Here is a 24799-nt window from a genome sequence, read left to right as displayed (position 1 = left end):
ACGCTCGCGCGCTGCGGCAAGTCTGTGGCCGCCGCTCACCTGAGCCCGGCGGGCCGTGGATCCACGTGGGCCCGGCCTGATTCTGCTCCGTGCTGCTCTTGGGAGCCGGCGCCCAGTCCCGCCAGGGCCCGGGGCGCCACAGCTGCCCATCACCTCCTTCAACCAGGCGCCGCCAGCCTCCGAACCCCCGTGTGGCGTTGGATAAGCCGGGCGAGACGCGGAGCTCACTCAGCTCGCATCCGCCATTAACGCCGGCTTGGCCCCCTCCTGCAATACCACTTATAGTTACTCAGTACTTATACACAAGTAAGACAATACTCAGTGTTACCAAAAATAAAGGTAGTTTATTTGGGTGACACAAGGGCAAAAATATCTTAGAGGCAATACTCCTTCTGGAGGTAAGTATTATACACTAGTCACCAAAATAAGGTAAGTAATTAGACATAGGATAGTGCAAACAATAGGAAATGCTATAGAATGCAATGGGAGAAAATAGGTCTAGGGGCAACACAAACCATATACTAAGAAAGTGGAATGCGAACCACGAATCCCCCTCTAGACAAGTGTAGTGTGTAGAGAATCACTGGAAGAGTAAGAAAACCACAAAGGTGAGTAAAATACCCCAACCCAGAGCCCAGGAAAGTAGGAGTAAAGTACTGCAAGTTTCATTAGGACACACTACAAGTCGTGATTAGAGTTATTACAAGAACGAAGCAAGACTGCAAACAACAACTGTTGGATTCCTGGACGTAAAGACCTGCAAAGAGAGGAGACCAAGTCCAGAAGTCAAAAGAAGTTCCAGTAAGGACAGGAGCCCCTGCCAACCTAGAAGAGGGTGCAAAAAAAGAGTCCTGGGTTGAATGAAGACTGCAGAAATGCACCAAAGGAAGATGTCTGCGGATTCCTGCATGATGCACTGGATGTCCCACGAAGAGATGTTGGATGCAGGCGAGTTTTGGGCTGGACTCGTCAAACAAGCCTTGGTTCAAGCAAAGTCGCATTTTGCGTCAAATTGACGCTGCCAGGACCCAGGAGGGACCTGGGGCCTCTACTTGGACTGTGGAGGCAGAGGGGACTGCCAACACTGGAGGGATACACAGATGACCAGGCAGCACCCACGGATGTCCCAGGACACGGGGACAAAGAAGGTGCAAATCGCGGTTGGTGCAGCACTACAAAAGAAGGTCCCACGCCGCCGGAGGTCAACTTAGTGACTTGAGCATCGCAGGATATCGTGCTGGAGACCTGGGCCACGCTGTGCACAACGGATTCTTGCAAATAGTGCACAGAGGCATCAGGAGGTGAAGCTGATATGGTGCACAGGGGTACTGTCGCTAACGGGAAAGGCAAGCTCTTACCTCCTCCAAATTTGGACAGCAGGACCTTAGCACAGTCTGTGTGAAAGAGGTCCACCACCTGTGTTCCAATGAGCACCCTTGTCTCCACAAGAGGAATCCAAGAGAACTGGTCGTCGACTTAGAAGGTGCCTGCAAGAGCACGGAAGTGACTCCGTCACTCCAGGGGAGATTTCTTCGGTCCTTCTGGTGCAGGGTGAAGACAGGGGGTCCCCAGAGCGGGCACACCATGGAAACTGTTGCAGTTGCTGGCTGGAGCTGAAGTTGCAGAGGAAAAGTAGCCCTTCTGGATACTTTGCTGTTACAGCAGTTCCTGGAGCAGTCTGTAGTCAATCCAAGGTCCGAGGATGAAGTAGTAGTTGCAGAGGATTCCTGCTGGAACTTTCAAATAGAATCTGAAGAGAAACCCACAGGAGAGACCCTAAATAGCCCTGAGAGGGGGATTGACTACCTTATCAGGTATGGACCTTTCCGGAGAGGCCTCATCCAGAGTGTCCCCACACCTTGTAAAACAAGATGGCTGAAGTCTGGGACACACTGGAGGAGCTCCGGGCACCATCCATGGGGTGGTGATGGACAGGAGAGTGATCACTCCCCTTTCCTTTGTCCAGTTTCAGGCCAGAGCAGGGACTGAGGGTCCCTGAAGCGGTGTAGACTGGCTTATGCAAGGAGGGCACCCTTCAAAGCATTTCAAGAGGCTGGGGAGGCGACCCCTCCCCAGCCTGTAACACCTATTTTCAAAGGGAAAGGGTGCAACACCCTCCTCCCAAAGGAAATGATTTGTTCTGCCTTCCTGGGACTGAGCTGCTCAGACCCCAGGAGGACAGAACCCTGTCTATGAGGTGGCAGCAGTTGTAGCTGCAGTGCAAGCCTCAGAGAGATGGTTTGGCAGAATAAGGGAACAATTCCATGATCTTAAAAACCTTACCTGGCCATATTCGAGGTTACCATTGTGAAGCTGCATATAGGTTTTGACCTATATGTAGTGCGTGCCTGTAATGGCGTCCCCGCTCTCACAAAGTCCGGGGAATTGGCCCTGGACTGCGTGGGGGCACCTTTGCTAGTGCAAGGGTGCCCTCACACATAGTAAGTTTGCACCTAGCCTTCAGTAAATGAAGGTTAGACATATAGGTGACTTATAAGTTACTTAAGTGCAGTAAAAATGGCTTATAAGGGGGGGGTCCAGTGTGCCAATTAGAATTGGAATATGGAGTCACTAAACCTTAGTGACAAATTTGGTAAGGAGAGAGAGAGCATAAGCACTGGAGTTCTGGTTAGGAGAACTTCAGTGACACAGTTAAGCATACTTCCAACACACACATAGGCCACAAACTATGAGTACTGGTGCCCTGGCTAGCACGATCCCAGGGAGACAGGCAAAACACACTGACAAATAAAGTTTTAACTATGAGCACTGTGGTCCTGGCTAGCAGGATCCCAGTGAGACAGTCAAAACACACTGACAAACACTCATAAACAGGCTAAAAATGGGGGTAACCATGCTAGAAAGTGGCTACTTTCTCCCAGAAAAATTTAGTAAATTTCATTTTAGAGCGAGCAAATATGCATGTGTAGTTTTGCTCAAATGAAAATCTGTTGAGCGTTTGCAAGCTCAATTTCCTGCCAATCACTTTTTTCTCAACTGTGGAAGAATTTTTACTTCTGCCCTTGTCAGGCGTAAATGGCCAAGCTTTGTCAGTATGGGAAAAGATAAGAGAAGAGCTTGTGAAAACCGCTGAAACATGTAAGTTAGTAGGTTTGCAAAGACTAAAAAGCGCATTCCAACCTGGAATTATTGTTGAGCGCTTCCTCCAGCCTCAGTATGTAAATCTGTGGAAAGGTGGCAAAATGTGGGAATTGCTAGAATTCAAACCCTACTATAGTATGGGCCACTGCATAATCAGAGAGGCTATTATCAGAGCTCTTGTAGAACAAGATTACTGCCATAATTTAGCGCAGCACTACGTGGCACCAAAAAGATAAGTGAATTTATTTACAGGACAAGTAGATAGTTTGTTAAATTCTACACCCCTGTGTATTGTTGCATATCCTTCCAGGAAACAGCATATGCTTCAATGGTACTAAACCCCAGCACGACTCTCCACCATTTATCTCTCTATGAATCTGCTGTGCTGAAGATGTGGCCTAGGTGTAGGCGACCTATGCCACATACAGTGATCCTGCAGTCTCATTACAATCTTCAGGAAGAAGATGCTAGGTCACATGAAGACTATAGTGAGCTTCATGCTCTCTCCCACTCACCTTACAGTGATTCTTGGTATCCGCCCTCTTGATTTAAATACAATGACCCGGGAGAATTGGAACTTATTAGCTATATGCTTTATATGGCATGACAACTAGTGGCCTTAATGTGGAAAAAGCAGACAAGCCCCATCCACTGCCCAGTGGTATACCCGCCTCTGGCATGTCATGGCCATGGAACAACTATCACATTCTCTCCACCAGACAGAGGCCGAATTTCAAGCCCTGTGGCGTCCCCTGCTTTAACCTGCCACAACACAGAGAGATAACACTCTTTGACTGACTCTCCTCTACATTCTCATTACTGGGGTACCTTTATCTCATACCCCCCCTAGTTAGCACCCAGACGCTCCCTCAACACTACCTACAATTCTGTCTTTATATCTGTTGGACTGATTCTCTTTGCAGACCTAAGGATGGCATACTTTGTTCTGTTCATGTTTCTTATTGTGTTGTTGAGTATTGCCAAGCCCTGCATTATGCATGCTCTCGCTAAGAGCCAGCTTGTTAGCCTATTAACCTGTAAGCTCTCCATAAACTGTGACTTTATCATGCAAGTATCATGTTATTAACTCTTACATTTGGCATGGTGCTTTTGTTTCATGGTGATGTGCTTGTCTTTTAACTCACTAAAACTTTCAATAGGAAGATTCTAAGTAAAAAAAAAAAAAAAAGCTTTAGCCCTCTGTTGCTTGCGCTGGGGTACACATCCTGGGCTAACCTTTTCATACATGGTAAACATATTGGCCCTCATTACAACCCTGACGGTAAATCTCACTTACCGCCGTGCTGAAGGCCGCCAACATACCGTGGCCGCGGAGGAAATCCACTACAGGAATCACAACCCACATCTCATAATCCACCACAATACAGACACCCACACAAGTCCGCCACACCGAAGGTCAGTGATAAACTGGTGATACCAAAACCCACACCGTCACGCCAACAGGAATATGCCCACACTATCAAGACCCACGAATCAATGCGGCGGTCTTTCAACCGCGGTAATCCATTGGTGGTACACACCGCCACGCTCAAAATACACACACATTTACAAAACCCAACCACATTGGACAATTCGAAATACACACACCTGATACACATACACACACACCACACCCACACACTCACACCACTATAAACACACATACCCACATTATCCACAACCCCTTAGAACTACATTTTTGTGAAGAAGCAGAGAGAGAGAGAATAGCAAACACAACACCAGCATCCACAAGCACACAACACCATCACTCATACAATATCCACGCACCTCAAACAACATACCCCAACACAACACATCACACAGCACAACAAACATCACCTCACACATTACCCACACCACATCATGGCCCCTTATGACACCCCAGGTTTTCTTAGGAGGAGCTCAGGGTCATGGTGGATGAAATCATGCGGGTAGAACCACAGCTTTTCGAGTCACAGGTGCAGCACACCTCCGTTGCTAGAAGATGGAGCTATGGCGGAGTATTGTCGACAGGGTCAACACAGTGGGACAGCACCCCAGGACACGGAATGACAGGAAGAGGTGGAATGACCTACGGGGGAAGGTGCGTTCAGTGGTATCCAGACTCCAGGTAGCCGTACAGAGGACTGGCGGTGGACCCCCACCTCCTCCCCCACAACTAACAACATGAGCAAGTCTTGGCAATATTGCATCCTGAGGGCCTCGCAGGAGTAGCAGGAGAACTGGACTCTGGTAAGTCATATATTTACTACTATATCCCTCCACCCCACCTGCATGCCATCACATACCCCTACCCTCACCCTCGCCCCCATCTCTCCAAAACCTCACATATGCCCCACTATCACAACCCACCCATCCCAATACCAAGCCCTGCATGCAACACCAATGCATGGACCCCCATCACCAAAGCATGTCCAGTACAGATACCCACTCATACCCCAAAATCACTAATCACACAAGGGCAAACACAATAATGCAAGCACAGGAGTATAGGGTAACTCACTCATTGCACAAGATGGCACACACAGATACAATAACTATGCATTTACACCCCAACAGGACCCATACCCAATGTCACCGGACAGGAGGTGCCAGACATATCCAGTCCCCCCACAAGAGAGGCCCACCGTGACAACAGCAGCTCTGCACGCCTAGATCAAGGTGACCAGCCTGGCCCATCAGGGACCTCTGGACAGTCGGTTCCCCTGCCACTGTCACAAACCACCACAGATGCTCCACCCTCAGGAAACACCAGCACAGCACCCACCCAGCGGGCCCATCCCTCTGTCTCCAGGACACGTTAATCAGCAGTGTGTCCACCACTACAGGGACCTCAGGAAAACCCACCAACCCAAGACAATCAGGGACCTGAGGTAAATGGCAGTGGGCACACGGTTCAGGGGACAGAGGCACAGGATAACAGGGAAACTGGGAGGACTGCTGTGCAACAGGGGGAGGACAGGCCCAGGGAACCCACTCTCCACCATCATGGGAGCATACCATAATTCCCAGGAGACCAAAGGGATGGTACTGGCCAAGTTTCAGGAGACCCAGCGGCTGCAGGAGGAACACTGTCCAGGGATCAGGAAGGACTTGAAGTCTATGAACACCACCCTGGTCACCATTGCAGGGGTGCTGGCAGACCTGGCCAACACCATGAGGGACATAGTGGCACACAAACGGGCCCCTGACACTAGCTTGAACGATGAACAGCCCTCCACTTCCGCCGGCGCTAGTGGACAGGAGGTCCCGCCACAGGACCAACAGGCCACCAGCACCCCACCCCCTGCAGAAGGAGAACCACCCCGCAAACGGTCCCTGAGATCCAGGAACAAGACAGAGAACATTGCCAAGACCCCCACCAGGAAATAACACTCTCCTGATTGTCACCCTTTTGTCCCACTTTGTCACCCTGACAACTATGAACTGCCATTACTCCACTTCCTATGTCCCCTTGGACAATGCACCTGTGAGACCAAGAGACTGGACTCTACCATGGACATTCCTCCACCATCACCCCAGCCCATTGCACACACCCCTCCACTTATTTGCACAGAAATAAACACCCTTGAATCACAAATCAATCTGGAGTCAGTCTGTACTTTCACAAATGTGTAATTGCAAACTCTCAGAAATATAGCAATGTCAATGTTCATGTTCACATACCAATGTTACACAGTTGAAGGGCAGCAGTAAACATAGCAGAAGGCACAAAGTGGGACCCAGATCTGTGAAATGGAAAGCCAAATTGAAATGTCAGGGTCCATACACAGAGGGAAAAAGGCAGATTCATGCAATGTCCTACAGTGGTATGACATGAGAAGCAGTGCCATCCTCTTACCTGTGTTTCACTGGAAGTATTGCATGATGATGTTGTTTCGGTTGTCTATATCTTCTTCTTCTGCCTCCTCTTCTTCACTGTTTACAGGCTCCACAGCTGCCACAAGACCAACATCAGGCCCATCCTCCTGCAGAAAAGGCACCTGGCGTCGCAAAGCCAGGTTGTGCAACATACAGCATGCCACGATTATCTGGCACACCTTCTTCGGTGAGTAGTAGGAAGGCACCTGTCAGATGGAGGCACCGGAATCTGGCCTTCAGGAGGCCATAGGTGCTCTCTATTATCATCCTAGTTCGCCCATGTGCCTCATTGTAGCGTTCCTCTGCCCTTGTCCTGGGATTCCGCACTGGGGTCAGTAGCCATGACAGATTGGGGTAACCAGAGTCACCTGCAAATATCGAGGGACAACTGTTAGAGATCCTCCAACCCTTAGGGACTCTCCCATACCCAGACACCTATGTCAACTGTGTTGGGACCTTGGACTCACCTATTAGGCACACACAGTGCCTCTGGAGTTGCTCCATCCCATAAGGGATGCTGCTATTCCTCAAAATGTAAGCGCCATGCACAGAGCCAGGATACTTGGCATTCACATGGGAGATGTACTGGTCTGCCAAACACACCATCTGCACATTCATAGAATGGTAGCTTTTGCGGTTTCTGTACACCTGTTCATTCCTGCGGGGGGGGGGGGGAAATGCCACATGCGTCCCATCACTGGCACCAATGTTGTTAGGGATATGTTCCAGGGCATAGAAGTCACCTTTCACTGTGGGCAAATCCTCCACCTGAGGGAAAACGATGTAGCTACGCATGTGTTTCAGCAGGGCAGACAACACTCTGGACAACACGTTGGAGAACATTGGCTGTGACATCCCTGATACCATGGCCACTGTTGTTTGAAAGGACCCACTAGCCAGGAAATGGAGTACTGACAGGACCTGCAATAGAGGGGAGATTCCGGTGGGATGGCGGATAGCTGACATCAGGTCTGGCTCCAACTGGGCACACAGTTCCTGGATTGTGGCACAATCAAGTCTGTAGGTGACAATGATGTTTCTGTCTTCCATTGTTGACAGGTCCATCAGGGCTCTGTATACCTGAGGATGACGCCATCTCATCACCTGCCCCAGCGGACGTGCCCTATGGAGGAGAAGGGTGGGCACAGGGTCATACACCACATAGGTTTCACAAGGCTGTTTAGCACAATCGTGATGTAATCAGTGTATGGCGCTGTCTGTCTGTATTCCTGGCCAAAAGTCCTGTGACGCAGTTAGTAGCCCTGCCATGTGCCCCTCTTAAATGGCGGCTGCCTGACCTGTAAGGAGGGACAAGGGGAAATGAGATAACTGCGCTGGCGTTGTGCAGCGTTGCGGTAGGCGGTCGAAGACCGCGCCGCAATTCAGCATTGGGTATCATTGGGCCCTATGGGTTCCAGGAGCCAATGACGATGTACGCTGGTGGTGACAGTATGCACCGCCGCGGACGTGACCACCATTTTCTATCTGTTCACTCATTTTATACCTGACCTTCAACAGGAGAGGACCTACACTGCAAGTGCTGCTGTGACTTGAGTATGGAAGCGACAATGGCTACAGTGTCTGGGTAAAGGGCCCCTGAAGACGGCGGAGGCCCAGCTGGGGATGGCCTCCCAACGTGAATGGGGTGCCCGTCGCACCATGACCCCCCTGATGTACCGGATCCTGGCGGTGGCATATCCTGAGTTGGATGGGTGCTTGAGGGCATCACAGCAGCCACAAGGGGTTGAGTATAGTCTCATTCAGCTGACTCTGCACGCTTTATGAGGTTTCTGGGTGGGGGAAGTGGGCTGTGGGCTCCCCTAGGCCAGGGCAGACGCACCAAAGTAGATCTATTGTTTTGCAGGCTCAGTGCCACGCCAACCCCAAAAGTGGTAGTGGCCCTCTACACCTAGTCAGGCTCCTGTGGGTTCCAGCTGTGCATCAAATGGATCTAGGAAGAGTCCCCCGTGGGCATGTGCTTTTCCCCTGAACTGTTAGTGCATGGGCTAGTGTATAGGGCTGCTCCCTTTGTGTTGTGTCCGGCAACGGTAGTGGTGTTGCAGGCATTGACCATGTGTCTCTTCTGTCTTTCTCCCCCTTTTTGTTTTGTCACCCTGTCTTTGTGTGCATTAGCATCATCTGGTGGAGGAGCATTGGCATCGGAGCAGGAGGGAGCTGCAACCCACATGGCCCTGGAGGGTGAATTTATGGAGTCTGAAGGCACCAGTGGGATGGAGGGCGAGGGCAGCTCCACGATGGGGACAGGAGGAGACACCAGCGACTCCTCCTCTGATGGGAGCTTTTTAGCGGGGGCGGGCACCTCTGTGCCCACCACATCAACAGGTACCGCCACCACACCCCCTCCCCTTACCAGCACCGCCCTCCCATCAGCCCCTCAGCGTGTTTCCAGTGCCTGCTCACCCAGGAGGGTGGGCATCTCTTTCGCCCCAGGTACCTCAGGCCCTGCCCCAGTCAGCCCTGCCTCCCTCAGAGAGAAGGCTATTGACCTCCTGAGATCCCTCACTGTTGGGCAATCAACCATTTTGAATGCCATCCAGGGTGTCAAGAGGCATTTGCAGCAAACAAATGCATACCTGGAGGGCATTCATTCTGGCTTGGCGGCCCAACAGAGAGAGCCTTTCAGGCTCTGGTCTCAGCACTGATGGCAGCCATTGTCCCTGTGTCCAGCCTCCCCCCTCCAACTTCCACTACCCATACCCAATCCCCTCTACCTCAGCCTATCCCAAGCACACCATCAGACCAGCATGCACACTCATCAACACACAAGAGTGGACATGGCAAACATAAGCAACACTAATCCCACAGGCACTCACACAAGCACCATACCCGTGCAGACACACCAACATCTACTGCCTCCACTGTGTCCCCCTCCTCCACGTCCTCCTCCTCCCTCCCAGTCTTGTCTCCACTCACACCTGCATTAACTACATCCTCAGCCACTACCTCCATTACTAGCACTCCCATCACCACACACCGCTCACGTGCAATCACCACCCCCACTACCATTCACATTTCCCCTGTGTCTGTGAGCCCTCCTCCCAAGGTATACAAATGCAGGCACACACCCAATCAACAGCCATCCACCTCACAACAGCCTCCAACCCATGCACCTTCACCCAAACTCAGCAGACATACACCTCCTACAACCACTACCTCTTCCTCCACTCCCAAACCCCCTCCATCTTCCCGTCCCAGTGTGTCTAAAAAACTTTTCCTGGCTAACATTGACCTCTTCCGTACACCTCCCCCCCGTCCTTCCCCTAGGGCCAGGATGTCCAGATCCCTGCCCAGCACCTCAGCCACCAAATCATCCAGCACTGTGGTCCATTCAAGTCCAGTAACATTGCGGGCGGCACCAATCAGGGTTGCCAGTGTGCCACCTAGCAAGGCCAAGGATCACCCTATTTCACCACCTGCCAAGGTGAAGAAGGGGCCCACATGCCGTAGGGAAAAGCCGCACCAACCACCCAGCAAGGCCTCCACCAAGACAAAAGGGGACAGTGCCAAGGTCCCTACTGCGACTTCCAAAGTGGGGAAGGGACACAAGGCTAAAGGGAAGTCAGCTCAGGGCATGGAGCCTCCGGCTGAGGGATTGGTGTCACCCCTTCTGCCAAACAGAACAGCAGCCTGTACGGCGGTGGACACGCCACCTGCACCACCACCTGCACTGCAACCTGCACATCTGCTGCCTCAGCAACAGTCCCCAGCATCATCCCCAGTGGCAGGCCGTCCAAGGCTGCAGGAGACAATCTGCTGTTTCCCTCCACAGGTGCTGACACATGCACCACCGGCAGCATCTCCGCCACAGACACTGCCGCAACCACCGCCACCTGCCCGGCGACGTGCACAGACAGTGCCACCACAGCCGACATGGACAACATTCCCAGTGGGCAGCCTTCAGAGTCTGCAGGAGACGTCCTGGACCCTGCACAGAGTACATGAGGCACCACAACCAGCACTGTTAGTACCAGCAGTTGGCAGGCAAAGTCGCAGCAGGGTGGAGTGTGTCTCTGACTCCATGGAGTATCATGCTACCTGTTCCCAGGAAATCTCGTGGCCCACACACCCAGGTGAGGGAATGGAAACTGCCACACAGCATGTGCAGCACTCTTGGCACCATGTCCACTCCAGAACCAGTGGAGAGATACATCCTCTCCCCCAGTCCTTGGCAGGATGAAGCACTCTGGGCACTAAGCCCCCTCCAGAACCAGTGGAGAACAACTAAGCCCCCTCCAGAACCAGTGGAGAACAGCATCCACTCTCCGAGTCCTTGGTAGGATGAAGCACTCTGGGCACTAAGCCCCCTCCAGAACCAGTGGAGAAAAGCATCCACTAGAGAGACTGTGGGTTTGCACTCCCCAGGATAAAGCAGTGGGCAAACCACCCACTTGAGAGACTTGAGAGACTGTGGCTTACCACCCCCCAGGAGCAATCTGTGGGCATGGAGCCCCCTCGTGGAGCAGTGATGTCGTCCCATCACCCGGCTGAGGGCCCCCCCTCCCCTTCCCCCTGAGGTGCCTGTTTATTTTCAAACTGATGCCCCAGCAGTGTTCTCTCTGTTTAGAGGCAGGTATCATGCGTGGGCTTCGCCTATGCATTTTGGGACCACTGGTCTACGGACAATGATTGGAACACTATACGGACTTGTGTAGTTGCTGTACATATTTGTATATAATGATCTGTTACAGACCTGTTTCCATATCTGAATTTTCGATGATTACACTTGTTACAATCATTTCCTTTTGTCCTTGCGTTCTTCCAGAGGGTTACGGGGTGTAAATGTAATGTTGCTGCAAGTATTTGTGTGTATGGTGTTGTGGGTGGGGGTGGGGGTGTCGCATGTTGCATGTGTGCGTCACTCTTTTTCCTCCCCCCACCCCTGTGTGCTAGGTGCAGTACTCACCATGGTCCTCGTCGCCGCCGTCTTTGCTGCTCCTGGTAGAAGATGAGGTAAACCAACATTGGTAGCACCTGTAACTCAGGCTCCATGGCATCCTGGTTCCTCGTTGGGTGTTGAGAGGTGAGTGGTTTCCGTTCCAAGTCCTGTTTCCGCCATGCTTTTGATGGCGTTGGTACTGCCCCGGTAAAGGTGGCAGATTGTTGCCTTGTAATACAGTGGGCGGTACATTGTCTCCCGCCTGTCTGTTGCCAGCTACCGCCACGGTGTTTGTTTCTACTGCCGTGGCGGTCGGAGTGTTAAAGTGGCTGTCTGTGTTGGCGGTTTCCGCTATGGTCGTAATTCCATTTTTTTTTCTGCCGGCCTGTTAGCGGTATTACCGCTGCTTTAACACCGACCGCCAGGGTTGTAATGAGGGCCATTATCCTACTGCATAGGTCCCAATTCAGTGTTTAAATCACCACTGACAACAATATGAAACCCTGTGTGCAAATAGGCAAGTTTAAAATCAAGGCCTAAAATGAGATCACTCAGAAGTTTCATATTGAAAGCTAGATTCCGACCCTACACACTCATTATAAAAGTTATAAAAAACGATGTTCATGCCATTGCCCAGCTTAATAAAAAGGCCTGAACTAAAGTGCTATCAGTGCATATCAAGCTAATATTACACCCCTGGGTAAGTCTAAAATGCAACATTAATCCACCCCTTGCCCTGCCTGAGGGGGATGGGTTTGCCGGGACCATATAGGTAACATAGCCATCCAAGATAATGACATCCATAACCCAGGTCTTTTGCAGAAAAATAATATCATAATTTTGTATAAAAGTGACCCAGTTTTCATTGCTAGTTTTACTGGCTAGGCTGGTGACATTCCTGATGATAGAGTTACTAATACAAGCTGGCCTCCCCACTACAGGGTCAACACCGTTGTCTTCAGGAAAGGGAGTGCAATGACAAACATGATAAGCGAAACCCACCCCAGGACTGGGTTCATCTACAAGCTAACCTACACCTTGACAAGTGTCGTGGGAAGGGCACACCTCTTCTGTCTGAGCAACATCGAGTTAATCAGTGTCACCCAGGTCTCCAAAGAGTGCAAAGTGGTTCTGGACATTAATGTTATAGGGCTGTTGCCAAGCTGAGGCAATACACGGAGGGCCAACCCAATTTTAGGAATGAATGGCAAAGGCTCTATAAAAATACCTACAGGGCAAGATCTTGATACTGCTCCACATGTTGGCCTTGGGAAAAGGCCCTAATCAAATTCCCTGCTATTTTCGGATTTCTAAAGGTGATAATGAGAGTCGTCTATAAGTTCTTTACACATCTTACTCGCCAAACCCACCCTTTTTGCTGTAAGCACTTTGTTGAACGATTTGTTCTGGCACCTCACTCTCCCGTGGATCCAGTGGACCGATTTGTTAATTAAATCCACCATAGACTCTGAAGACTCTGGGCGTAAGGTTGGCACATAGGCTAACACAGTAACAAAGGGGCATGCCACTGGTGGGAGGTCACACCTGGAGGGAGAGTCAAACACCAAGCTTGATTTTCTGGTGGATCTAACAACATTTCTAGGTACACAGGGAGACCCATTACAATGGCCTGGCACCTCAGGGCTGGCAATGATAAAGAAGCGACTGGCTTATCTCACGAAAGACTTTAGATGGGCCAGGATTCAGGATGTTCCTACCAACCGCCAGTAGGTAAGCCTCTCACGCTAAGCAAGTCAATGTGTTTCTAGTCGCCAGGCAATCAGGTCTAACAGTTTCAGAGGCCTGCCTGGAAATCAAGTCACACAATTTTGCCTCAGTAGACTCTAGGCGATCATACAAGCCTTGCAGCTTGGAATCCATGAGGGCATTGATTGCCTTACCAAATTGGGACAACTTGCACTTGATGATTTCTGTGATAGGGCCACAAAAGCAAAATTCTCCCCAGGGCTCGGTTTGTATACAGATGCACTCTATTTTCAGTTAGATCCCAGTCTCAGTTTAGAGCTTAAAGACTTAGCAGGTTTGGCGGGAGCCTCACTTAGCGAGGCAGCACTTTTAGTAGACATGGCACCACATACCCCAACTTGGGCTTTTGCCTGTTGACCCAGAGTGCTGAGCATTCATGGCCCTCCATCAGTGGAGGACAGAAAAAAAACACCTTTTCAACTTTGAGTTTCTTTATTAATGGCACTCATAGCCTTTTCGATATATCCATAGAGAGTGCTATTTTATTTTTCACCGAAGAACACACAGTCTAATTTGCACTTAACGATCCTGACTAAACTGCTGAGTCCGAAGTATGACAAACAGTACTTGATAGACACAAATCACACGCAGGAGGGGGTAGACTGGAAGTGGGGGAGCAAAAAAGAAACAGTACCTTTAGTTAATTGCCTCTTCCGGGCTCTGATGAGCCTGACAGGCCCTCTCTTGGGCTGGTCTTCGCCTGGGCGCATCTTGTGCCCACAGGTCTCAAGGCGCTCTTATAGCATGACTGCTGCAGGTGTGAGGAATCAACCCCTCCTCTTGAGGCTCAAGGCAGCACAGGATAATGACCAATGGAGTCCCCTTCAGCTCCTCCGCATCTCTGCCCTGAATAACATATCAGAGATCTGGTTGCATCCACACGGAATTTTGTAACATGTTTATCTAAGTCTTGTTTCTCTCAATTTTCAGTAATGCATTTCTAACAGGCAAAACCATTCTAAATCAGTGTATTCCTGACTTGGATGAAGTTGGATTAGAGAATAATTGTGTAATTATTGTGTTTTATAGTTCAGACACAACTCCTCGGTGTGGTGTGTCTCATGTTATACTTTCTTTTGTTATATTTTGCAGCTGACCATAAACCGTCCAGGCTTCTCCCATAAAATCCAGGACATCCGGAGAGCGCACTCCTGAGCCTCCAGAAATGATAGTATCACCTCCTTGAATGCAGCCACTGGCAGTGGCATAACAAAGGGCCCCGTGGTGGGGGCCCTCAGCACAGTACACAGTGCACGGGCGGTAGGCCCCTGACTGTTGTGTTTGCGTTGGAATGATGCACCTGTTGTATGGTGACAGGGGAATCATGGCGGTCTGCCCCTCCTGTCAGGATGTGGTGGGAATGCACATGACGTGGGCATGATAGTTAGAGTCAAGGGTAATGTAGATTTTCCTAGTCTATGACGGAAAGTCTTAATTTTATTAAAGACACAGAGGCAAGTATTATTCGTTTCTTTTCTTACTTTATTCAATAGCAGCAGTCAAGAAAAACTACAAATCCCATGAGGCTAACCATGAACAGCCAATGGGATTCAAAACGTAGTTCCAAACATAAGAACCAATAGGGGTACACATGTAGCATTATGGTGTCACTTGACTGCTAGCAGCCCTCTTTTCTTGCGAGAGAAGTCAATCAGAAGTAAATAAATGAAATAAGGAACAAAGAATAAACAGAGCCATAACAAAGGCTAACATATCAGAACAGAAGTCCAAAAATCCATTGAGGTAGGTACGCTCCGAAAATCTAGATGGTGATATTCCATAACTTGAAGGGATCGAAGAGTTCAGCTGAAATATAGCGTTGGAGCAGGATGGACTGCTAGGAAGCCGGTTGATTGGTGGAAACTGGCACTGGAAGAAAGGGAGGGAGAAAAATATTTATACCAGATGTGGGATAATACTCGCCTCCGTGTCTTTAATAAAATTAAGACTTTCTCTCATAGACTAGGAAAATCTACATTTTATGTCAAGACCGGAGGCTCCTATTATGCAAGTTTAAAGTAAATTAATTACATTGAATGAAACATTATCAACAGGTTGTCAATAAAAAACTTTAAATATATTATCATTAGACCAATCTGCAGATTTCAGAATATCCTCCAGACGGGAACCAGCACAAAAGGCTTTGAAAGCCATAGCTCCTCTGGAAGAATGAGCTCCAAACATGGAAGTGTCAATACCCGCTAAGGACATGATCCATTTAACCCAGCGGGCTAAAGTAGCGGCAGAAACAGGATAATAGGGTTTCCTAAAGGAGATAAGGAGTTGGGAAACAGAGGATGTTCTCAAATCTGCAGTCTTTTGTTCATAAACCTTTAAACATTGACCCACACATAATTTCGGATGTTGTGGAAAATAGGGATAGAAAACTGGTGTTAGGTTAGTCTTAGTTTGTCGTACCACAGAAAATAACACTCCAGAAGGAGTGCACTGACGGTTGGAGATGTCCAAAGCTTTGACGTCAGGCAGTCGTTTGATAGAAATGAGGCATAATAACATTGTTAATTAAGCAGATAACATTTTTAAGGATAGAACAGAATTATCAGGTAATGACTCCAGGAACTTCAAAACAACATTAACGTCCCACAACTGACTATATTTAGGTAAAGGAGGTTTGGAAAATTTTACTCCCTTCAAAAGTCGGCAGACTAACGGATGTTCTCCTACCGGTTTCCCCTTGACGTGGATATGATTAGAGGATATGGCTGACCTGTAAAGGTTGATAGTTCGGAAGGCCTTACCTTTACTGGCTTCTGCGGCAAGAAAATTTACTATAAATATCACATCTGCTGAAAAGGGATCAATATGTTTTCCCAAACACCAGCTGTGCCATAAAGACCAGGCTTATCCGTAAGCCTTCTTGGTGCCAGGGGCCCAGGAATTAGAAATGTATTGTGAAGCTTCTGACGAAATTAGAAAGGCAGGTTGTGAAGTCCCGAGATTTTCCAGGCGGATAGGGTGAGAAGGTTGTCCATAATAAGGGTGCGGGTACGTTGAAGAGGATCCAACAATAGATCTGGGAAGGATGGAAGGAGCAAGGGAAAGTCCACAGAAAGTTCCAAGAGAGTAGGGAACCAGATTTGGAACTGCCAAAAGGGGGCTATCAGAATTATAGTGGCGTGTTGGTGTCTGAGCTATGCTAAAACCCTGCTGATCATGATGAAAGGAGGAAAGGTGTAATTGAGGACCAATCCTGTAAGAAGGCATCTGATGCCCAGGCTAAGGGATCTGGGCGCCAACTGAAATATTGAGGAAGTTGAGATTTTAGATGGGATGCAAACAGGTCTATAGAAAGAGGACCCCATAAAGACTGAATTTTCTGGAAAATTGATGGATAGAGCTTCCAATCGCTGGCATCTCGAAGATGACGGGAATGCCAGTCCGCCACTTAATTGAGAGCACCTGGCAGATATTCTGCATGAACCGAAAGATGGTTTGAAATGCAAAATTCCCAGAAGCTCTTTGCTAAATCCACTAGGGGTTTGGATTTTGTGCCCCCGAGGTGACTTATATACCTGACTGCTGAGATATTGTCCATCCTGAGAAGGATAGCACAATGAACTTTGTGTTTTGCCAAGCTTTTGATTGCAAAGGAGCCGGCAAGCATCTCTAAACAATTGATGTGCAATTTGGACTCCTCTGATGACCAAGTACCTCCAGTCGAGATGGGACCACAGCGGGCCCCCCAGCCCAGACGACTTGCATCTTATTCTAACACAAGATCTGGGGCTGATGCAAAGATGCTTTTTCCGTTCCTAGCATCTAAATGGTCTATCCACCATTGAAGCTCTATATGAGACTCGAGATCTAGAGGGATGGTATCTGAATACAACAGCCCCTTTCTCAAGTGTTGAATCTTCAGTCTTTGAAGAGAACAATAATGAAGAGGACCTGGAAAAATTGCTTGGATAGAGGAGGATAGAAGTCCTACTATTCGAGCTAATGACCTGCGAGATATGAGGGAGCTGCGTAGCATTTGGCGAATTTCTGACTTAATGGTTTTTATTTTTGCAGCTGGGAGAAGAAGAGTAGCTGAAAGAGAATTGATTTGGAATCCTAAGAATTCCATGAGTTGAGTGGGAAATAGAAGGGATTTTTCTCTGTTTACTATGAAACCTATGACTGCTAAGAGAGAACAGGTAATCTTTAAATGTGCGAGAAGATTCTGAGAAGACTGACTTAAGATGAGGATATCGTCTAGGTAAATTAGAAGTCTTATCCCTTGCGCTCTCAGGTAAACTACTATGGGTTTCATGAGCTTGGTGAAGCACCAAGGAGCTGACGATAGTCCGAAGGGAAGAGAGGTAAAGTGAAATATTTGGTCCAACCATCGAAACTGAAGAAATTTTCTGAAATTTGGATGGATTGGGACCACTAAATATGCATCTTGGAGATCCAGAAGGACCATACAGTCACCTTGGAGAAGGCTATCTCTGAGGTGAAGGATGGTCTCCATTTTGAAATGGCGGTACACCACAAACCGATTGAAGTGTTTGAGATTGATAACTGGCCTCATCTTTTTGTTTTTCTTTTGTACTAAGAAAATTGGACTGGTAAGTCCTAACGGATGAGGATGGGTAAGCGATATCGCTTGTTTTTGAATGAGAGAGTTTACCTCGAGAGAAATTAGTTGGATCATTTCTGAGGAAAAATGAGGAGAAGGAAGAGTATCTACTTGGACAGGGGTTGAGTAGAGGTCTATTCTGTAGCCCTGAACAGTGTCTAGAACCCAAGGATCTGAGGTAATTGCTAACCAATTTGAAAGAAAATGGCAAATACGACCTCCTATTGGAAAGGATCCGACATGAGGGCTTACCTGTTGGATTGGAGGTTCTTGAATTCCTGAACGACCTGGAGCGGTGCCTCTACCCCGCTGGGGATAAAATTGTGGTCTGAATTCCTGGTAGGAAGCGTTGTAGTATCCCCGGGAGCCTTGATTTAAGAATCCGCGGCCGGTAAAGCGGCCCCTGCCTCTACCGGCCCTGGCAAAAACACGTTGGCTAAACATTTTCTTCATGGACTGCTGAGCCTTGTCCAAGGAAGTGAATGTAGCAACATATTTACTTAAGTCTTTAATAAAAGAATCACCAAAAAGTAGTCCTTCAGTTTTTGTATGAGGGTGAACGGTTGCCATGTTGATTAACTTTGGGTCAAGTTTAAGAAGGTGACCTTTTCTTCGCTCATGAATGAGAGCAGAATTAGCACTCCCCAGGAGGCAAAAACAGCGTTGGACCCACAATGACAATTCTTCTGGGTCGATAAAAGTACCCTCTAACCTGGCCGACTCAACCAGGTCAAAAATTCGCATAAGTAAACCAATGACATCCAAAAGTTTGTCCTGACAGGACGACCAAGCTTCATCAACCCTTTTACGAGGGTCTTTGCGTTTGGGTTTCTTTACAGGAGGGACAGATAACATATCATCATCATCTTTGTCCGAAAAATAAGAATCTGAGTCCACCTCAGGCAAGTCGTCATCCGTATCAGGGATGGAAGAGACTGTGACAGGCAGAATGACAATATGTGACTTGGACTTACGCTTTAAAGATGGCTTGGAAGAACCCATATTATTATACTTCTTGGCAGGAGCCTTAGGAGGAACCATGTCCTGCGTCATGTGTGACACAAGCTCACTATCCTTTTGCGCCAAATTAAGGGACTTTTTGGGTGATATGCGCTGACTGCATTCCCCCGCAGTTTGGGCTGAAGATCTGGATATAAGATTTGAAAAAGATGTTTCTAGGTTTTTTGATAGTTTTTAAATAGAAGAAGACACAGTTTGATGCACAGAACTTCTAGTAAATGTGCAAAGCTCGTGTCTAATATCTTCCAAATCACTAGGAACACCCTGTTCCATTGAAGAAGCGTCTGTCTCCATAATTACAATTGAAAAACAAAGCTATAAGCTTTGTAACCTGAAAATCAGGCAAAAAAGGGTTAAAACCCTGAGGGGAAGGACAGAGTACCAAAACTCCTCCCCTGGGCAGAGTTTCAATGAGGAGCGACACGCTGGCACAGAGAAAGGAGCCTGCCAAGCGTTGTCATTGCGTGAGGCACAAAAGGCGAGGAAATGAAGAAATAACGGTGAGCGCATTCTCCTTTGGTGTTTCCCTTTCCTCAGACGCAATGCGAATGACGGTTGCTGCCTGAGGCGAGGGAAAAAACTAACGTTGTAGCCCAGCATGCGATGGAGAGCACTGGTATTTTAAGAATGCGGCAACTTGCCGACTGAACATAAATGGAAAAAGAGCACTGAATAAAGCGAGTATGAACTGAGAACACGCTAATATCAAACACTATATAACCATAACAATAACATAATTAAGAAAATGTGAAGAGAAACGTTATATATGCACTTATCTTGACTGCAGCAGCAAGAAAAGAGGGCTGCTCGCAGTCAAGTGAAATCATAATGCTACATGTGTACCCCTATTGGTTGTTATGTTTGGAACTATGTTTTGAATCCCATTGGCTGTTCATGGTTAGCCTCATGGGATTTGTAGTTTTTCTTGACTGCTGCTATCGAATAAAGTAAGAAAAGAAACGCATAATAGGAGCCTCCGGTCTTGACATAAAATTACCCTTTTGGCCAATAGCCGCACCAAAGTGGTAGTGTATATTTCACGCTCAGCTCGCTTCATAACCCCTCGCGCTGCGCCACACTACATATAGGTGATTCAGCAGTGTACCTGTCTCTCTGTGGCACGTCCTTGGTGTGGTGCTGCCAGTGAGAGTCCAGTGTGGCGAGCTGCTGGCGTCGGGCAGACAGCCTGCTACAATTACTTCGGCAACCTGGCTGAGGGCTGCAATACTGCGACCGCACCCTGCAGCAAGGGGAGTGGTGGCCTTCCGCACCGCTGTGAGCCTGCAGCACCACCACCTGGGTCGGTGCAACGGTGAGTCAATCCAGCTCCGTTTTGTTATTCTCTCAACAATGCGCGTCTGTCATAGGGAGCGTTGCCTCTCCTACTGCGTCATACTGCATCCCCACGATCGGCTGAGTGCAGCTCTACTCGCCAGAGCTGACATACTGCTGGGCGTCATCAGCCAACCAGCAAGAATTCTCTGATATTCAGCCCTGATGTCAACATGGCGCCAAACTCTTTCCACTCACTGTGGGGTCTGCCTTGAGGAGATCCTAGTTGATAGGTGCTGTGGCCAAACCTGCCTCACAAGGAGAATAAACAAATGCTATGTGTATGTCAGAAAAGACAGGCAAATAAATGTTACCAGCTACCCACGGAGAGATCCTTGTTAGTTCTCTCACCTGATATATTTTGCAGGCCCCACTGGTAACAACCATAACTCTGGCAAAGAGACAAACAGTGAGCAGTCCAACACGGAGGCCCACGACTGTGTGAGGAGCAGCCTGCCAAAGCAACCTCAGATGCAATAGCCACATTTGACACACCTCCCTGATACTACATGCCAATTTTGAACATACAATGGCATCCATCCCTGCCCAAGTGCAGCACAGGTATTTCAAGACACCATTTGGGGCGTGCTAACTGGATTGCCAGGAGTCATCAATGTAATCAATGACATATTGGTACACGCACCCACCACTGAATCACACCTTGACCGTTTGAAAGCAACCTTCAGGCAACTACGAGTGGTCTCACTCTCAACCTTTAGGTGACTAAAAGAAAGTGGTCTCACTGTACATTGAGAAAAGTGTGCATTCTTACAGAAGGAAATTGCCTTTTTTAGCTATCGTCTTTCGGGAGAAGATATCATGCCTGATTCACCAAGGTACAGGACATTCAGTCAGCCTCAGCACCAACCAACGTTTCCGGTGTCCGCAGCTACCCGGGGATGGTCAATTACTGTGGCTGCTTCATCCGGAATCTCACCGCTTTGACGCCCCTGATAAGAGAACTAAGCAAATCATACTCCCCGTCGGGGTGGGGCCCCGATCAGGAAGCATTGTTACAAGCCACCAAAACAGCTCTATCCGAACACACCACACTTGTTTATTTTTACCCTGACATAGAGTCAGAACTGTTGGTAGATGCAAGTCCCACTGGTCTAGGAGCTGTTTTGTCTCAGAAGCAAGGTGATGGCGAGTGGGCTTCAGTGGCCTATGCAAGCCATGCACTCTGAACAGCGATATTCCTAGATGGAAAAATAAGCCATTGCTGTCCACTGGGGCGTCACCGTTTACATTTGAATCTCTATGGTCAGCCATTCACAGTTCACATGGATCATAAGATGCTCATACCTCTTTTCAATGGCTCCTCGTCTAAATCATCTCCCAGGATAGAGAAGTGAATTCTCCAGCTGCAAGACTACCGATTCTGAGTAGTGTATTGACCTGGGTCTCTAAATCCTGCAGACTATTTGCCCCAGTACCCATGACCGGCCTACTCTTGTGAGGTTTCTGATGCTGAAGATGTGGAGGAATATGTGTGTTTGGTCGTGGAGCGATCAAGACCTCTGCCCATTTCTTTAGAAGAAATCAAAGCAGCCACAGCAGGTGACAAGTGTCTTCAGCTGGTAATCTCTGTGATGGCCTCTGGGAATTGGCATCATATTCTCCACAATGTGGCTCGAAAAACTGTGGAATCACGTCTGACATTCTCTTAGTTACACAAGATCAGACATGAACTAGCAGTGTCCCCTGAAGGCTGCCTGTTTAGAGGTCCGCGTCTCATGGTTCCGGTCTCACTACAGAAGCAGGTAGTGGAGTTAGCCCATTCTTCGCACCAAGGGGTGGTCAAAACAAAATCTAGGCTCAGAAGTAAGGTGTGGTGGACAGGATGAACAGGTGGAATGCGCAGTGTGCCTATGCTCAATGTGCTAATCGGTTGGTCTGGCTGAACCTTCCCTGCCTGTCCTTACTGAGAAGATCCCTTCCGTACCTTGGTTCAGAGCCAGTGTTGATTTTGGGAGTTTACCTTACGGTTGCAACGTGCTCGTGGTGATCGATGATTTTTCTAAATATCTAGAAGTGGAGATTCTGGACTCCATCACAGCCTCACAGACTATTCCCAGTTTGGAGGAAGTAATGCCCACTCATGTGCTCCTGAATGAACTTCTGACCGATAAAGGGCTACTGTTCTCCAGTCAGGAGTTTACTGAATTTTTGAGGTGTTACTCACAGGAAGATCACTCCTCACTGGTTTCAGGCCAATGGAGATGCTTCATGAGAACCCTCAATAAAGTCTTAGGGATTGCTGTGTCCAATATTCAGAGTGTAGATTGTACGATATATGCTTTTCTCCACGAGTATCATCTCACTGCTAATGCCACATCTGGAATACCACCTAGCACTTTGTGCATAAATCGGATGGTAGGGACACCATCCCTCATGTGAGCGAATCATCCCGGGTCGTAGACAGAGCGGCTAAGGCGTTATTGAAGAGGAGAATCCGGCATGATCAAGGAAACATCGAGCCAAACAGAAGGACGTCCAGGTCGGTGATCTCGTCCTGGTGAAGAATCAGCAGTCTGGGAGCAAATTCCTGCTGCCTTTTGAAAAAGATCCTTGGGTTGTAAGCACCATCAAAGGTATCTTGGTCACGGCTCAGAAAGGTCAGGAATGCATCACGAGAAACATTTTGTTTTTTAAACTGTTCCGACAGCCTCACCATGAAATAAGGAGCACAGACGGTGCCAAACCTGGAGGTCAGGATGCAAATGATGAAGATCGGGCTGAAGACCACCCTGATGTAGTCTCAGTGCCACCTGGTCGATCTTGGGATGAAGTTGATGGTCAGTCTCCGCCTCGGACAGAGTCGGAGTTACCGAGCACTGAGCAGTCTGGTGTACTGGTACGGGAGGAGCATGTCTCAATGACAATGAATCCCCTGACTCACAGACAAGGGATGAAGCAATATCACCTACTCCCTTGACCAGAAACCTCTACGCGACTACGAGGATTTGTTTTGGACTGAATGTCGAAATTGCTCATTTTTCTGTAGTTTTTCTGATTGAGTTTTATTACTAATTGTGCCATCCTTATTTTGTGCAGTTGGGAGTTGGTCCATCGTAATTTTCTTGTTTCCCATTTAGACTAACATGTTTTTTTTTTGTCTGGGTTAACGAGGAATGTTGTGTTTGCGTTGGACTGATCCACTTGTTGTATGGTGACAGGGGAATCATGGTGGTCTGCCCTGCTTATCAGGACGTGGTGGTAATGCCCATGATGTGGGCAAGATAGTTATAAAGAGGCCGGGGTAATTACCCTCATGCCCAGTAACTGCACCAAAGTGGTCATATATATTTCATGTGCAGGACGCTTCATAACCCCTCGCACAGCGCCACACCACACTGACTGGGTCCAACGAGAAGGGGGCCCCTCCAGGTAATTTGCAGGGTGGGCCCCCTCAAGTTTTGTTACGCTACTGGCACACTCAGCTCACTCAGTTGGAAAGGATTAGGCAGTGCAAGAAGGATGTCTGGTGGCAGAATTGTCTCTCAACTCTTATTCTTCCAGACAGGCACTGCTAGGGGTATTGGATGGGGGGGCAGATGGAGGCTCTGATGGATTGTGGGGGTCTCAGAAGTTGAGGAAGGGCTAGGAGCAGGCCCAGATGGTGTTAGGTCCTATTCTAGGGACACTGCTTCTCGCAGTTGGTGTTCAAGGCCAGAAGGAAGACCTACATCTTACTCTTCCTGGCTGGTGGTGCTCACTTTCACTCGCCCTGCTCCAGGAGAGTGTTCAACCCCTGTCTGGAGTCTCTTGTTGGATGATCATGTAATACTCTTGACAGGAGCACAACCCCTACTAGACTTCAGTGACCCTTCCCTGGAGGTTTCAACGTGACATACCCACCTCCTCGTCAAGTATCTCTCTTCTTGCCCCTTGTCGTGCTCTGTTTTTGGCTAGCCAGCCAGGCTGCTTAAAAGAAATACATATTTTTTTAATCATTGAGTACATAATACATGTTTCTCTAATTGTAGCTAACGATGTCTACACCTTACCAAACTGCTCACTTTCTTCTGCTTTCATATGAAAATGAGGTGAATTAGAAACCCTTTAAACTGATAGTTTACAATAATGCTGACATCATCCATTCAATGTATCTGTAAGGTTAGGTAAATTGTTTATGTGAAAACATATTTTTCACCTAATATAAATATAGGTTCATAACAGGTTACACATATCTTCAAGAAAACTCTTTTACCACCAACCTAAAAAGAATTATAAAG

The sequence above is a fragment of the Pleurodeles waltl genome, chromosome 3_1 (genome assembly GCF_031143425.1).
Source record: "Pleurodeles waltl isolate 20211129_DDA chromosome 3_1, aPleWal1.hap1.20221129, whole genome shotgun sequence".
Lineage (NCBI taxonomy): Eukaryota > Metazoa > Chordata > Amphibia > Caudata > Salamandridae > Pleurodeles > Pleurodeles waltl.
This window is presented reverse-complemented; position numbering follows the sequence as displayed.